Here is a 6000-nt window from a genome sequence, read left to right as displayed (position 1 = left end):
TTATCTTAGTTTCGATTCTCTTCTTTTGTATGTGTAGACTATATTAAATGTTTTTTTTGTTAAGCATAGAAGTTGCAATTAAAGAGGATGACAAAGTTCGCTGCTTCTAGTCAAATGTTTTCGTCGAATTCTCTTCAGCTTGGTGGTGAATACGGAGATGGTTCAAAGATTTCAACTTCCACTTTGAAGCGGAAAACTCCTTCAGAGTTGTGGGTAATATTTGTGTTATGCGATGTATACTGCACATGCAAGGGTGAAATGAAAGAATGATGTATATGACCTTTGATTTCTGAATGGAATCGGCTTTAACAAGATATTATGTGTGACAGAGTAAACACTTTTACTAATTATTCATTTTCCCCTTTCTGGTAGGGAGAGCTATTGAAGAGAAAGAATATAGTGGAGCTTCTCGATGAAACTCCAGCTCCAGTTCTTTGTTCCATGATGTAAATTTTCTTTCAAAGTTATGTTAGGTTTCTATGGATTTTTTTGCATAAGTATTGAATTCCTTGTTACTGTAGAAACACAGATGGACACCATTTTGGGTCTAAGAAATATGACTCATCTAAAGCACCTAGATACATTGACACACGGATGGATGAACTGTTTCCAGTCACTAAAAATAATACCATTCTCAAGATGCTTTCCAGAAACAAAACTCCCAAGGTTACTTTGGCTATACCCCTTTTCACTTACATTACACACTCATCATTACTTACTTTGGCACGATCGGCTGCAGCCCGTTCTTTGGGCCGGTAGCCGTCGTTTTATGCGTCATATCTTACAAGTACTGGTCTTTGGAGCTACGTGCTGCCATTCCCTTTATCTTCTCGTTGATTTTTATGCTCTCAGCTCTTTTTTTTTTAGGTAATTTCTATTTGATATGTTACCGATGTTCTAGGGCTCGACTGGCACAAGTATGTGTAACTAGAAAATATTGTAAATTTAAGCTCTTTTGTGGAAGTTCCTGAGGCTTCAACTATTTTTCTTGCGGTTTTCTATGTTTTACAGAAAGGTTTTGAATTTTTATGGATTGTTGCATACTATATGGCCAAGATTTAGTTGCAATTGGAGTTGTCTTTTTACTGATTGCTGTTTTGATTTTCGTAACATTACTGAGCTGTGTCATTTTAGTTTTGTAGTTTAAAAATCGACCATTGGGTTGTTGGTAGAGGTTTAGGATCTGAAAATGTAAGGGAAACAAATTATTGAAATCCTCTGCTCCTTTTGTGTTACATGATAAATTTAATATTTACAGATAATTAATTTTGTTGATATCTGTCAAGTTGATCTTTGCATTATCGATATCATCATATCACATATACTTTCAAATCTTTGGTTTTAGTTGACCCTGCAACTATAATTGTTGCATTAGTGGAATCTGATTGTAAATTTCAATTATCAGAGAAGATCGTGGTGATTTAATAATTTATTATGGGTGACTCCTTCCTTTCTATATTACATAGCTATTGATAATGCCGATACATAATTCTTTCCGATTTTTCAGGTATTTATCCTAGTTGTTTGCATGCCGAAAAGAATAAAATCAATTCTTTTATGTCTTGGTTGTTTTACCAAATAGCTACCGGTTACTAAACCAAGGTGAGAGATATATATATATATATATAGTTTTTACCTGTATCTTTTCTTCAAAATTAAATAATATATAGATGTCCTTTGTTTTTTCTTTCCTGCGTGTTGGCCAAAAATTGATAGAATCATTGCTAAGGTGGCAATGATTCTATCAATTTTATTATTGAGGGATGTTATTGTTTCTCAAATAATATAGGATTTTGAAATCCTTCCAACAGAGCATGTACCAAGGGAATTGCCTAAGGTTTATTGTGTCGACGTATATATGATTTTTGTTGTCGTACTTGTTATTTCTTCTAAGGTCAGAGTTGATAAGTTGCTTCTGTCTGTGGTTTTTGTAGGTATCTGTCGCACTTGGTGGCCGTTGGAGTCGGTTTAAGACATACTCTACAATTCAAAGGACTTTGAAAATATGGGGATTTGCCCTGATTTTTGTATTCAGAGTATGGTTGAACAATCAGAAGTTCTCTTACAAAGGTTAGCCATCTGCCAAACTGATTATAATTGAACATTAAGTGGTGAGTCTGGTGACGACTTGTATCATGTTAATTAATTTATGGGATTAATTAGCTTCGTCTGAAGGTTTTCAGTATTTATCATCATAAGTCTAGTTCGTTTTTTATGGGATTAAATGTCTTATGAATCTTGTCAGTACCTATCATAGTGATTAGATCAAGTGGAAGGATGAAATCAAGAAAAAATAATTTTTGATTAAAGTCTGTCATTGTTATTAATTATTTTTTCAGGACCTGAATATAGGCGTTGCATTATGGATTGCTTTTGGAGGTGATGGCTGGCTTTACGAGTGGGTGGGCGAAGTACAGGGCCGACCTGAATGTGTTTGGGTTTTGCGTGTTAAGTTTAGAATATGATTTGCATCCATTTACTTGTACAATTCTATGCTTTGTTCACGCCTCTAGTCCCTAGTTTCTGAATTTTTTTTGTATTTTTTTGTAGTGTGCATTGCATTAGAATTTAATTTCGAGTAATTTGTAATACTAAAAAATTGTATATTAAATTTTTATTTTTATTTTTGAAATTTTAAATTTTGGTTTTTTTATAATATTGAAAATTTTATATTATTTTTAATTTTTTTTTTGTTTTTTAGAATGTCTTTTACTTCGTCAATTAGTGAAATTGCCGAAGTATAAGCATATCTTTTGCTTCTAAAACTTCATTAAAAATCGAAGTAAAAGAATACATTTTACTTCGGCAATTTCTTTAATGGACGAAGTATAAGCATATGTTTTACTTCGTAACTTATGAAATAAGCGAAGTAAAATATATGTTTTTACTTCGGCACCGGTCCAATTCTGCTTCCCAAAAATGACCAAAGTCTTCGATAATTTAAGGTATAAGACTTCGGCGATTCAGCGAAGTAAAAAGGTACCCTATTACTTCACGTGACACTACTTCGGTAATTAAATGCCTACGACTTCGGTTATTAACCGAAGTCTTAAGCGATTTTCTACTAGAGAGACCTCGCTACCCATTGGAGTGGAAACCACTAACAACACGTCTAAAAAAATAAACGACAATCTATACTTCTTTTCAAAACGTGCTGAGATGAATGAGTGTGACGCACTTGTGTCAATCAAGACATACGCAGGAAAACCACATAATTACAGGTACCTGCAATCATTCGGTCACTGTCTGTCTCCGCCTGCTCCTGTTTCAGTGCAAATACTTGCCCCTGAACATATGGCCGTAAGGAAGAATGACCTCGAGAAGAAGTCTATCGCTGTGACGACTGCAACTACAGGAACTGCTGATGAGAGGGCTGCTGCTGATACTGCTGCTGCGGCTGCTGTAGTGACGCCTGGGATCCTTCAGAACCACTAGCTCCTCCCATAAGATTAGTACAATCTCTCTTCATGTGTCATTCCTGTACACACTGAAAACACGCTGCAATCGATCGAGGACACGGGCCTAGTGGATGCTTACGCCTACACTTACGACAATGGCTCATCCCCTGGCTACCGAAATGCTGAACTCCGCCAGATCCGGAAGAAGAAGAAGAAGAAGAAGAAGAAGAAGAAGAAGAAGAAGAAGAAGAAGAAGAAGAAGAAGAACTGCCTCCCTGATTCTTGAAAGACTGGCCCCTCGGACCCAAAGAACTAGTCGGTCTGGATGAAAAAGAAGGAATCATAGACCGGTTCCTCCGAAGACTGTCCTCGGCTTGATGGCAACGGTCAACCAAACCCTCATAGATCATGTCACTCCCAACAGCAACAATCTGGTGAATATCAGGGTTCAGAACCTGAAGGAAGTGATCATACTTGGCCACAGAACTCTCAGCGATATACGGGAAATAAGGTAGAAGATCAAAGAACTTCTGCTGATATTCCTCAATAGTCATCGTCCCCTGTCGCAGTCCAAGCAACTCACTAACTTTCGCCTTACAAAGGGCTGGAGGAAAATACAACCTCTGGAAATTAGTACGAAACTCAGTCCAAGTAGCTGCTCATCTCGCTGCTACAAACGGTGCGAAAGTAGATCTCCACCACTTCCTCGCTCGTCCCTCTAGAAAGAAACCAAGAGTCTCCATCTTTTACTCGTCTGTGAAACGGAATTCTCTGAAGCAATGCTCCATCCTCTCTAGCCAGTACTCAGCAGCCTCTGGGGTCTCGCCTCCTGCTAATGGCTTAGGGCTCACTTGCATAAACCTATGCATGTTGATTCTCCTCCGATCTTCGTGGTGTCCACGACGATGTCGACGACCGTCTCCGCCGTCCCAACGACCATCACCTCCACTGTCGTGGCTCTCGTCGTAATCTGCCATCTGTCAATTAATAACAGATAATGTATTAATCCGCTTTACTAATTTCCAGTTGCAATGCGCTCTGATACCAATAAATTTAGCGACCCTACCCGGATCCACTACCTAATCAGAGTTTAATTAGCGCATGAAATAATTAATTAAAGCGTAAAGAGTGGAATATTTAAAATGCAAAAAATCCAATTGGCAGAATACAACCGACGACAATATAGTGTATAAATGCTCTTATACAACCAAATCGAAAGTCTTAGAGTAACAAGCCCTACCACTAAAACCTCGCTGCAATAGGTAACAACCTCAACCCTGCTGCAAATCACCTGGACCATCCAGCCTCAAACCTGCCCCGCCACAAGGAATCCCAAAAAGAAACCAACACAGGGGCGTGAGCGAAAATGCTCAATACTAAATCAATGATATATAGACTTATATGCATCAAGAAAATGACTTTAAAATACTGGATAAAATAGTCTACTCAGGGCGCCATGAATACACAGTACAGTGCTAAGCGCGACTCCGCGGGGTACTCGTGTATTCCCCTATCCACTATAGCTTCTACTCCACCGTCGTGGTCGCTCCTAGTGATAGCAAAACCAGGGGTTGAGTCTCCCCAGACACGAATCCGTAAGGAGTAAACTCATCACCGATGGAAACTGTCACGACTCACATCATACCAGATGTTGTCTACCGTAAAAACATGCATGTGCTAAAGTCGTAAAACATGGTAAAAAACATAGCACATACTCATGCAACATATAAGCATATATATCATACCGGCTATCTCGGTCAGTACTTGCGTACCTCTAACGCTGCTGGTCAACACCTAGCTCCAATGAGCCTACAATGCAATAACCCATGCATCACTAAATAAGCTTTAAAAGCCTTAACTAAGGTATTCCATACTCCTAAATATTTTTAGGAAGCCAAAGCTATACCTGCGTCCGTCGTCAGCCATTTGCTGCCGCCTGCCTCAAAACTAGGCCACAGCTCCGCTACGACGACTGGATCACTATGCCAATTCCGTATTCCCCATAGGAGGCCTAGAACTACCTAGATATGAGTTAGAAGGCTTAGGAATCGAGAGAGAAGAGAGGAAATGTGCGAGTGAAAATGAATATTGGCTCCTCTATTTATAGACGGAGTTCGAACCATCCAAACCCAGTTCGGAGCCTTTGAACACGATCGGAGCATCCGATCCCAACTTCGGGGTGTCCGAATTCCCATCGATCCGTCAGCCATGATGTCATTTTGCTGACGTAGACGATGACGTAAGCCTTATTCCTGTTCGGATCCTCCAAACCTGCCAACGGACTGTCCAAACACGATCGTAGCCTCCGAACTTCACTTTGGATCGTCCGAACGTCTTCGGATCCTCCCGTCTTCTCCTCGGGCCGTCCGAACATTAGTAATATTAATTATGATTAATTTCCTTAATCGCTTTATTGGATTACCGGTTACTACATGTAATTTTAAATTATGGCTCCGTCCCTGCAACTCAATATTTTTAAAAGGTACAACAATACGTTTAGATTGGTTTACCCAACCTGGCAATTATTGCACCCAATATTTTTAAAACTAGACCGGCCGGTTTGACTGTCACGGGTCCGGTCTGAAATAATCTCAAAATCTAT

This window comes from Henckelia pumila, chromosome 4 (assembly GCF_033568475.1).
Source record: "Henckelia pumila isolate YLH828 chromosome 4, ASM3356847v2, whole genome shotgun sequence".
Classification (NCBI taxonomy): Eukaryota; Viridiplantae; Streptophyta; class Magnoliopsida; order Lamiales; family Gesneriaceae; genus Henckelia; species Henckelia pumila.
Note: the sequence above shows the minus strand (reverse complement) of the source record.